This window comes from Cryptomeria japonica, chromosome 2 (genome assembly GCF_030272615.1).
Source record: "Cryptomeria japonica chromosome 2, Sugi_1.0, whole genome shotgun sequence".
NCBI classification, from domain to species: domain Eukaryota; kingdom Viridiplantae; phylum Streptophyta; class Pinopsida; order Cupressales; family Cupressaceae; genus Cryptomeria; species Cryptomeria japonica.
Window position 1 is genome coordinate 20245461 of NC_081406.1, and position 12480 is coordinate 20257940.

Consider the following 12480-nt stretch of genomic DNA (forward strand, 5'->3'; position numbering starts at 1 on the left):
TCTGCTTGGTGAATTGGAGAGGGTAGTGGTCAATATCGATGAGGAGTCCTTGCCCCAAAGCCTCATGACTATGATATTCTCATCAAGAGGAATAATCCAGTGTTGAGATACCGAATTCTATCAATAGAGGATCAGATAGCTTATGAAGCCTACAACCCAATCAGGTGGAGGAATCTCTTCTTCCTTATGTGGCTACTGTAGGCTAAGAAGTCGATGTGTAATAGATGGTTTGCTAACTATCTAGAAGTCGAGAATATCGAAGTGGTTTTGGACGACGTGGCAATTCCTCCTTCCCCTCCTTCCCCCCTTGCCAATTTGCCAGCCGTCTCTAGAGAACAGGCCCTATAGGAGTAGGTTAGGAGAGGTTGGGCTGGTTAGAGAGGCTTGTCATTGTTTCAAGCTCCCCACCACCTTTAGTCTCTTAAGTGCTTGTAGTTTGCTTTCGTCCTAGACTAGTTAATACTTTTTTCAAACATATGACTATTAAGGAAGTTATTTTGTTCTAAACTATAGTTCTGCTTCTTTCCTTTAGCTGGGTCATTCCTTCGTAAGTTGGACTTAGTTTTTTGAACATGTTTGTGATAAAGTTTATTGTTTTTTCTCGCAGTAATTTTCTTATCCTAGATAAATTGTTGGCCTTTAATGTCTGATAGCTCGTTTCTGCTCGTTCCAAGCTTTTAAAAAGTTGATAAATTTAAATTTAAATTGATTTTGTAATATATATATATATATATATATATATATATATATATATATATATATATATATATATATATATCAGTATTTCTAGAGATGGGTTTGTATAAGTAAAATTTCTTATATAAATGTATTGAGGTTTCTATTTGGTTCTGTCCAAGAAGAGCTTGGCCTTTGCTTTCTTTCAAAAAGTTATTGAATGATTCAGTAAGGTGATTGTCCTTATTTGCTATTGTAAGCTTCTATGGTGATTATGTGAGCTTCTTCCTATAAATCGGCTCTGGGTCTTTAGCTTTGTATGACATGAGAATTTACTCTTAACATCTCCTATAATCTTTGAGGGTGTTGCAGATTTATTGTAAAGGTTTGGCACCACTTGTTGTGAGGTTTTTCTGGGATAACTTCTCATTAAGTGCTTGCTATAGGATTAGCCTGGTGGTTTTTATGCAGGTTTGGTCACGATAAGCCTTGCAGGGCCTTCCCCTTGAGGTTTCCGGTGCTTCATTACTCATTCAGGGAGTCTCTTGACATAGCTCTCTTATTTAAGCTCTGTAGTGTTTTCTCTGACACTAATCTTGGTCGAAAGATCTTTTGCAGTTCCTCTGTAACCTACTCTTAAGGATTTAATTCTGGCTATCATAGGCGAAGTAGTTAGCATTTTTAGGCTGGAGCAACTCTTCCAAAACTTCTAAATTTCTAGACTAATATCTCTCTGTCATATAGCTCTACCGGATGGGATTTCCCAAGGGCCATTGTAGCTGGTTCTCTTTCTTGTTTTTTGAAGTATCATTAGATTCTGATCCTCTAAGGGATCTGGGTGAGACCAAAGGTTTTCTTCCTCCATTCTTTCCTACCGGTGCCCACACTGATTGGAGTTTGTAATCATTTTCTTTAATTAATAAATTTTTTTCAGGATTCGGCCTTTTACTGATAAAAAAAAATAAAAAATATGCCAATAAAATAAATAACCAATTAAATCAAAAGCATAGATAATACAAATACTCAATTAAATATAATCCAATAAAATAAACATTAATATATTATTAGCTACCAATAATTAAATACATATTTATATTTTAATAAGCAAACCAATTACTAATTAATTTAATCACCAATAAACTATATTTATCAATTAATTAATAATTTAATTAATTAAATAACCACAACTCCACAAGACAACATGACATAAGATAAAATACAATACTACATACACCTAGCAAGGCAACTCTAGCCACAACACCAAAACTGACAAGGTACCAACCAAGCTTAGAGTGTGTGACAGGGTCTCGTGTCACCTCCGATCAACTTGCCATTAGGACTAGAGACACGCTCAAACCTGTGAAACCAAGTGGAGTCGATGTCTAGTACCTGCAATCCTGCATAACACCAATGTCTATACAACAACATATACATTGCATGTAACATGAAATAATTAGATAGGTGAAAGAGAGTTGCGACATCACACCTAGCTCATAAATGAGTGGTATAATATCATCTCACGAATACAACGATAATACAATCATGGCTACCATAACATCCTCAATAATATCATCATATCCCATAAAGCATCCACAACATATAATGAGCTCTCACAAATATCCAACATAAGTCCAATCATCATAATAGTCCTAAATATATCATCATGCATATAAACCATAATGTATTAACTATCAATATGAAATGTCAAGCATCAACTATAAGCATCTAAAATATAAATATATCCATAAGTATCAATCAAAAGCATCATAAAGAGTCTAAAGTAGGTCCATAAGTCTATCAATGCATAAAAAACAAATGAATCAGGGAGGGGCGCTAATACGCACACACACACACACAATAAATAAAGTATTGAATATAAACATTATGTGTGTGTGTGTGTATGTGTCCAAATAGTACTTCTATTGACATATTCATCAATCAATATATACATTAATCGTATATATATTCATCGATAATATATAAATATGTTAACACAGAGATTTTAACCTATCATAGAGATTCAATCAAACATTCCAATCAAGAACATTCAAACCATAACATTATAAAGCATCACCAATTCAACAGAAGGCAACTTACCACTTTCCCCAACTAATTTAACTCAACTTGACCAACTAGGATGTGAGTGTGTGATAGCTCAATAAGGCACATATATAAGATTACTGAACCAAGTTATTCTCTTGAGTGATACTCTTCGAAGGCTTGATCATTCCTGCATCCAACTTAACACATCACAACAATAGTCAACTATTATCAAAACATATATATACATCATAGATTTTTATAGGTGAAAATATCACATTGATTGCATATTCGTTCATCAGATTCCCAATCAAGATAAATAAATTCAAAGCATAATCATATGCTAGAGTATTTTAAATAAACAAAGTAACAATAAATAAGAAATATCACAATGGGGCGTAACATATTTCAAATGTAAGCCATCAACATGTCCTTGAAACAAAATTTTCTCGCCAAGAAAAAAATGTTGCTTTGTCATTGCTAACTTCAAAAACTTGTTCGTCTATATTTGCACTTGTATATGAGACAAGCACAATGTTGAAAGTACCTTGGGGCTATGTCGTGTTTAAAGAGAAAGTTTTACAACTTCGATGATAATAATTCAAACCTCTGTGCCATGTACAATGGTAAAAAAAAATGTAAAATAGAGATGCACACGTTTGTCATGATAAATCAATTTAGTATCTCTTGAATACGTGTAGCAAATATGATTATGGATGGATACTCTTATATGATCTCCTTGATGATACTTTTTCCAATTACTAATGACCTAGGTCTTGCCTTTAAATACAAGATTCTAAGTACTTAGTCTAGATTATTTGGTACATGAGTTGACATGTAACATTTAAATCATTCGAAAGGATTGACTTAGAAAATTGAAAAAACTATTTGAATTATGATAATAAGACTATGGAGGGTGGTCGTATCTAAAATAAAAATCTCCACTTATGATCAAATTTAAGATAAAAAATCCTAAAAAACTAATATACCCTCTAAAATAATAAATAACAATTATAGATAACAAATTTAATATCAAAATAACTACATCAAAATATATATTTATGATAAAACCCAAAATAAATATTTATTAAAATAAATACACTTTTCCCACCCAGACCATAATCTAGTGGATATGGTATATAACCTCTATAATTGGGAAGTGGCCAAGGAATAAAAATAAAATTATCCAATATTGATGGAAATATTTAGTCCAATTCTCCAAATGAGCTAAAACTAGCTTTCGCACAATAATTTTAATACACAAGTCGTCGTTACAAGACAAGAGCATAGACCAATAATGATAAATATGAAGAGCCTCTCGACAAAAAAAAAAAATGAAATATTAAAAACGTAGTCTAACACCAGCAGAGCATTAAAATGCCTCGCCTGAAACGATCGAAAAAGGACGGACAAATATACCGGGACCGTGAAATAATCTTAAACAATTCCTTGTCACCTTCGATGGCACCTCGGGCTCATCACCCTTCCTAGTGAATGCCCTTTGAATATCTCGTTTCAGTTAGGCCTTTGCCTGGTCTTTCCATTAAGATTCAGCAGTTGACGGATATGAATGTTAAATTCAACGTCTAACTTTTTTCAAAACAGAGGTAGTCATTGTTGTCATTCAATATTCCACAAAACCTCCGCTGGAATTAAGCCATAATAGGTAAGAAGCTTTGAGTCAATTTAGTTTCAGATAATGCATTAATTTTTTTTTGTCTGCAGTTTCAAGTTTGTAAAATAATCATATTACAGATTGTAGGAGTTGTTCAGGTTGGAAGTTATTGGCAAGGCTATTAGAAAGTTTATGTCGGTGTAGAACTCACTATTTTATAATCATGACGCTTTTTCGAATGGAGTTGACAATTTTTACACGCGTTTGTGTTATGAGCTCACTGCAATTCCAAAGAAGTTTTCGCTGCAGTTAGGTGACAGACAAAATTTAGCGGGGAAAAACATACGGATGAAATTAATTTTCTTTTGTATGATGTATGGAGAGATAGAATAAGCTCACAAATCAATTGTAGTCCAAAACTAGGAATATGGAAAAAAGAGCTTGCCTTTGTGTGAATTAGGGCATTCTTGTTTCTTTGGGTTTCTTAGAGATTGGTTGTAGGAATCAACATAAGTAGGATATACGTTCTAAACCAACCACACATCATGGTTGAGTTGCGAGCCTTTAGCCACAACGAGAGATTTGCTTTCCTCTTTACAGATCCGAAGTTGTCCTTTGGTAGCTGCTTTTTTGAGAACTACTTCAACATGCAACTGAAGATTTTATTGTGTAAGCAACATTGTATCTCTTGGCAAGTATGATTCTAGACACGTTTATACTTTTGAAGATGGATTTGTGATTTAGCTAACAGACACACATAGCTGCATATGCATATTGGCAAGGTTTGGTTTACTTAGAGCTTCATCATAAGAGGGAATGTTAGGGGTGCAAAATTTAAACCTTGTGCAAAATTTTAAACCTTGTATTAAATTAATAGCGAGTACATTCTATGGAAATTCTTTTGTGCTCTAAAAACAGAAAGAGGCCGAAGTACAAAGGGGATAATTTTAAAAAGCTTAGGAGCAGCCAAGAAAAAATACTAAAGAGCTGATTACAGGGAGGAAACAATGTAAAGTCTTTATAGAGATCTAAAACAAGGAAAACATTCTCATCATCTGCAGATAGCTAATATAGATTGCTATTAGGAGTAGTGTTATTGGCTTTCTCTTCTGGTTATATATGGACGGTGACAAATTTTTCCCATACAAAAGAGGCAATTCCCTCTATCTTCTTCTACAGTTTGATGCATCTAGTTACATTGAGCTGGGTTGCCAATTGGAATACCCTTTTGGATACCATCCCTGATGAGTTGCATGTTTCCATGTTGAAGCTGGTTGGAAAAAGCCATTTGATCCTTTTTTTGTGACATATTGCTGACTTGTGCAAGGCATCTTTTGCTCTCTTACTCAGTTAGTACTTCACCAATTGTCTCTTTCATGTTCAGAAATAGTTGATGGTTGATCCTTAGTAGGTTAGTACATTCCATCTGTTTCTCCATACAGTTCTGCAAAGTAATTTGACACTCCTTTTGCCAGTGTATGTGATTTATTATAATAGAGACACTTCATTGGAATAGGGCTATGTTAGCTCTCTTTTCCTTCATTTTTGGGTCAGACCAAAGAGAGTGTCATTTATCTTGGCCAAGGAGATTATCAGTGAGGAGTTAAGATGCTTTTCTGTAGAATATTGCTTTGTTTTGGGAATGTTGCGAGAACTGCTAGCAGTAGTCCTAACAACAGACACATTTTGTTTGAAAGGCATGGCCTTGTTACAAGTTGGGGTGGTGATGGATTGAACATTTGCAAGTTCCAGTGAGCTTGATATGGCCAAAATTAGTACTGTGATCCATGTTGAACAGATCAGAAGACGTAGAGACTCTTATAACATTTGAGGTTGTTACATTTTTGAAAGCTGAATGGTGAGAGTAAGAGTTCCAAACATTTTTGGGACAGGAGCACTTTGGGGCTGGATGGATGATAGCCTTAGCACTTACAAGTTTCTTTTTGTTAATATTATTCATGTTGTCATGTCCCCTCTTTAGTATGACATGACACTTTACGTGGATTTGCCTATTCCAGACTCTCGTAGGCAGATGGTTGTGATGAGAGAGTCATTTTGGCGTTTATCTGGTGATTGGATGGCTCATTATGCTCTTGGAGACATTATATTTATTATATTTTATTATTACTTTTTATTTGGGGCCAAAATGTTATTGAGGTGCACTTTTTATTTTATGAAGTAACTTTTTATCTAAAAAGTGCAATGAGGCTTCTAGAAGATTCTATTATGGATACTTCTAGAAAGTCATGGATACTTCTAGAAAGACTAAGAGTCTTCTAGAAGATTCTATTATGGATACTTCTAGAAAGTTATGGATACTTCTAGAGGAAGATTCTAAAAAGTGTATAAATAGACCCCATGGGTCTCTCATTTGGCATCGAAGTCTATTTTCTCTAGTGCATCTACTTGAGCATTTGTGGAGCTTGAAGGTCTGCAAATATCATTGATCTTTGGGAACGATAACTCCCTTAGATTAGCATAACTGAGGAAGTGAAATATCTTCTGAAGGGTTGCGTTATTGGAGATGGTACTCAGCCATTTCATGTTGGATTTCAATTGAAGGTTGATTTGAGGGCTTGTATTTGGTGAATAAGGGTTTTGAATTCATCCCAGTTCAAAATTTGGTACTGCAGCCGCACAGTACGACCCAGGTACGGCCTGCAGCAGGGACAGTACGGTAGTGACAGCAGGGCATTCTTGGGACAGTCCAGTCCTCCTTTCATCAGCATTTCATAATCGGAGTTCAAGGAGCGATTTCCAGGTTTCATTGCATGGTTTTTGTTGTCAATTTTTATGATAGAAGTGCACAGTTGTAACAGTCATATGTATTCAGAAAACAGTCCATTGTAATCAGACATTGCTATCTTGTAGTTGGATTGATATAGTAGAGAAGGTGCATTGCAAGGTCATTGTTCATGTGTGATAGTTTATACATTCTCTTGTCATAAATTCAGTGCTCATGTGTAAGAGTTTGTAACAGTCATACATTTTTAGAAAATTAGTCTACTGAACAATGCAATCAGAATTTGAGAAATTCATGATATATTAGCATTGAAGTCCTTGCATGAATATTTAGAGTTTCATTGTGTTACATTTCGATATTGTTATTGTTATCTCAATTGTACTTGGTGCTCAAAACAACTATCATATTGAAACACTACATCACAAACAAAACAATTCAGTGCATGCCAAGTGTTTGACAAATTGTCTCAGTTCAGATTTGGGGTTTATTAGTGGCCTTTATAGTAAGGGTCATTACACATGTTCTTCCACTGCAGTTGGCTTCTGCTTGCTGCTATACATCTCATTGGTGCCTTATTTGCTAGAGTTCTTCTACACTTTTATAGCTATCAAGTTTCAAGTGAAATCAGTGCAATGTCCTCTTTCGTAAATGCCCTAGTTTTTGCCCTAAAATTACAATCCCAAGTAAAATAAGGAATGAAATAGAGATATCATTTACCAATTAGATCCTGATTGAGACCCCTCAAATCATGTTAGATATAAAATAGATCATTCCTATTAGGGTTAGGGACATTATCTTAATCATTATTGTAAATTACATAATATACATTTGGGATTCCCTTAAAGCTCTTCCCTGTTTTGACGTTTTCACACATCGCCCCATTGCAAATGGGGACCCCCACTTTTTGCTTTTCGTCTTAGTTGTTTTTAGTTTAGTTGCCTTAGCTTCACTGTGGTCGTAGTCATTAGCCTTTGCTTGTGAGAAGGGTATGTTTTGTTAGTCAGGGAATAAATGTGTGGATTCAAGTGAGTTATAATGCAAGGGCTGTCCTTAAGGTGTGATCGAGTGAGGGAGTCATGTTTCGATTCCAGAATCCATGATCAAATGTCAAGATTAAGGATTGATGGTGGAATTGTGAGTGTTGTCAAATTGCAAAGAATGTTGCAAACTTGTCAAGGAATTGAGTTTTTTTTGAAATGTCACTTAATGTGAAAATGGTGAAATTCCAAGAGATGTGAGGCCTAGATAGGGAAAAATCCTTGTCGAGTTTGGATTTTGATTGACCTTAATTTTATCCTCCAAAATCTTGATGCGGACTTCATTATCATTCTACATCAAGCTAATGTCCTTAGCCACATTCTTCAGGATAGCTAACATCTTTTTGTTCTTTGCTCTATGCCTAGAAAGATCCTCATTGCCATCCTTCGCCTCCATCTTGTTTTGAAGAGACCACAAATTCACATTAATCTGGTCAATTTCAAGAAAAAACCACTTGGATAATTTAAATTGGCTGACAACACCCTCCTTAGCCAGATCGAGCACATTGTAAATTTCCTCCTTATTGGTGTTAAGAAAATTGAAATCCTTTGAAAGCTCATGTGGTGAAGGACCCTAGACTTCACGAGACAAATCAATATGCTGACTTTTCCCAGATTCCCCCATTTTCTCTTTGTCTTTAGACTTTCCTCTCTCCCCCCCCTCACTAGTAGAGATATTCTTTTTTCCTTTCTCAACAGCTTGCATCTTCCTTGCCAAGTTGTCTTTATCTGTACCCTTATCAGGTTTTATCTTCTCCCTTTTATTAACAGTAGATTGCACGTTAGTCTCCATATCACAATCCCTAGTAAAGAAGCCCCTCGTCCATGAGATTTGGGGTTTATCTTGCTTCTTAAAGGTCTTCTTAGTTTTAGTTTTGTCCTTAGAGGGGGGGGGGGGTGTTGAGTAAATTTCCATAGAATCCCCATCTCCCTCGTTTGCAATCCACTTCTCCCTTTTATCTTTAGTATCAGTGCTCATATCCAAGGAGTGCACTCGATACAAGGGTATTTTTTACAGTTTTTTGAGGCCTTTTTAGGTTCAGCAGGGATAGACAATGGTTTTGCATACTCCATAATTAACAAAATCAGTCCTTTATGAAGAACAGGAAGCATAGAATTCTTCCTATGTTCTCTGATGCCAAACTCAAGAGAAGCAAGCAGATTGAACAAAAAGGAAACTACTTGTTTATGGCCAAAGTGATTGAGCAAGATAATGTGATATATATAGAGAAGTGAATCTGCCATCAAGAGTAAAATACCGCATTGTTACCTCAGAAAAGTCGGCCCAAATTGGCTTGATGGAGTTCCTATCATGTCCTCCAGAAGATATTTTGACCAATTTATCTCTCTCATCCTTCTTGAAGAATTTGGTGATTGTCCCCTTCGAAGCCTTTCTATCTCTAAAAATCTTTCTATCTTCAGTGGACAATACAAAAATTTGCTCAATTAAGTCCTCTAAAATATCCAAATTCTTTCAATAAATAGATATAGTGTGGTTCTTCCAACCCTTAACAAAAGCCTTGGTTACCTGCAAATCACAGCCATGAAGCTTCTCCAAATAAGGGGCAACTCCTCTTTCCACCAGAATTTTTCAGACCCAAGTATTACTCTTTGTCCCCTTGCAAGAAATTGGCTTGACATGACTCCTATTACCACCCATGATTGAGGAAACTGTGAAACAAAGAAGTAGCAGATTGAAACAGAGCATACCCCACCGCAAATAGAGAAGAAAAGGGCCCAAGACATTGCTTAGAATTCGTGTGAAAGTCACCTTGAAATGACAACTATTAATCATACTTATTAATGGTGGAGCCACCTTAACTCTGCTGACTCTCATGATTAATGATGGCCTTAACATCAAGGGGTAGGGGGTCATGCGAGTCCTACCTTTTCATCAAAGGGTTAGAAACTCCTAGGTTCGCAAAATAATCAGCTAGCTTAATGATGGCACTATTCAGAGGACTTGAGAAGAGTAATTGAGTTCCTCATTATATTTTCAATTGTCCAGCTTGGGCTTTGAACCTCTTTAATACAATTAATGATATTTAGAGAGTCAACCTCAATCCACACCTTAAACCCTTGAGAATGGGCCAGGTTTAGTCCATTTTTGTTATGCCTTTCTAGCATGTTTGATAAATTTTGTTGTCAGCCTATTTTGCTATGGTCCTGTAGGCTAATCAGGACATCTAAGGGGTCTTGAGGACATTTGGCCTTAGATAGTTTCAGTTTCAGGCAATTTAAGGTGATTTGGTGTGGTTTTTGCATACTTACTATTTATAGTAAGTCAGTTATGGGCACTGATGGAATCAGTTAGTACATTTATTATTTTAATATTGTCAGTGGATTCAGTATTTGATGAGTATCTCAGCCTTCTACATTGTTCATGGGTTAAAATAAAATAACGATAAGTTATTAATTAATAAAGTTAAATTAAAGATTTAACTTTATCGTTATTTTAATAAAGGGATATAAGGGTGAGTATTGAGTAATAAAATGAAATATGTTTTAATTTTAAAATGTGGCCTTTATTATTCTGGTATTCACCTTGGGAGATTTAAAAGTGTTTTATTTGGTCCCACATTGCATGGTAAAGTGGATTCAACCCCTTGGGGAAGTTATAAAAGAAGTATTGTGAAGATCATTGGGCATGCTTGGTTTGGAGAATTTGTGAATAAACTGCTGGACAATTTCTCAAGGGTTTGTGAGGACAAAATTCCTCACGAATGACATTCTCTTCGCTGTTGCAAGACACAGTCAAGAGGATTATTGAGTGTTTTCATTCTAGGAAACACACTGAGCTTACAAGTTTATCAAATTTTCAGTAAAGAAGGGTTTGATTATAGTATTCTCATTGCTGGGGTCATATTTGGAGAGCTACACCAGGTTCGTGGATGCCATTGAAGAGGGTTTATCAGGGTAGAACTGCTGTTTGCATCTGTTTCTGGGCCGTACCATCTTATTGAGGCTGTACTATCATTTCTAATTGTCCCATGTAGAGTTTCTAACACAATGACTGCTGGTCGATTGAGCTTGGATGAGGAGCAGCCAGGGTTTAAGACAACATTCAGTCATTTTGTGTTTTACCTTTGCCCAGCTAGTTGCTACACAACCGTACTAGACTGGAGCACAGTAAGACACATCTAGGGTTTGGGGGTTACCATTTGCTACTGTAAGTCTGAAAATTCATCATTTCCAGTAAACGATTTGATGGGAAATATTATTTTCAAATCCGTACCAAGTTCTGAAAGTGGTTTAATATGTGATGTCTGAAATTTGTGATTTTCACCTATATCTAGTAGTTGCTATATCTTCTTGTATTTGCATTGTTTTAAATGAGTGAATCATTATCGTATTCAGCAACATAATATACAAATGTTATGTACCCGACGACACCCCAGCCGTATGACACCTCCCCCGAAGACTCTCACACCCGTACAGTGGTAAGAAATCCATGTACGGTGCTACACCGTACTGTATGACAAACCCCTCCGCTGTGCTACTTCGTACAAAACAGTCCGTACGGTGGCTACACTCCACCCATACGACAAGAATGAGACCGTATGGTCACTCCCTTCTACCCAGCATACGGTCTAGAGGCCATACAACATCAATCCCCTTCCCTCCGTGCATTGGATACGGATGCCGATTCACCACCAACTACTTTCCTTTGCGTACAGACAACTCCAGTATTGAGATGTGAAGGGAAACACAAAATATTATGTCGTGTAGTGCAAGGTAGACAATATAATCAGACCAACACAATTTACCACCTTAATGAACACACCAAACATGAGAGTAGAAATTCAGATTCAATAATGTTAGCACTTCAGATTACAATGAGCATAATAGGGTGAGGAGTTACTCCCACTGAAACTGCGGATGCCAAGTAGGGAGGATCTTCTACCTCCGAAATGGTTAACTGAACTTCAACAGTAATTCGCACATACAGAGAAAATACCAAATTCACATACCTACAACTAAGCCAAACTCGGCCATATAAATGGGCTTTGGGAAACTTCCCGAAGGGTTACAAACGGGCCGACAGGGCAAGGTAAAAACTTAACTAATAAAAGGGGCCCGAAAGATTTTATAATTAAATTCGGGGCCATACAATAGTTAATTAAATTATTTAATTATATTGGGGACATTACAGTCCTCCCAGCCCAAGAATTGCTTGCCCTCAAGCAATTGCAGACTTGGGTGCTCCAAGATCTGTTCGCCTTCCTAGGTGGCGTCTTCAATTGGTAGATCCTTCCAATGAACTAGATACTCCTTGATGATACGAGACCTCAACTTTTTCTCTCTGACGTCGATGATCTCTGCAGGTTCCAGAATAAGTTTTCCTTCTTCACCCATGGGCGGAAGTTCCT

At 36.3% G+C, this 12480-nt stretch overlaps 1 protein-coding gene across 1 annotated transcript in view; it reads left to right on the forward strand.

Moving 5' to 3' along the window:
* Window positions 1–4066: 4066 nt before the first annotated feature.
* LOC131035405 (serine/threonine-protein kinase VIK) overlaps window positions 4067–12480 on the forward strand; it is a 322138-nt gene continuing 313724 nt past the window's right edge. Inside the window, exon 1 of the mRNA XM_057967104.2 lies at window positions 4067–4381. The gene's annotated coding sequence lies outside the window, so the exon portion shown is untranslated. The remainder of the gene's footprint in view (window positions 4382–12480) is intronic.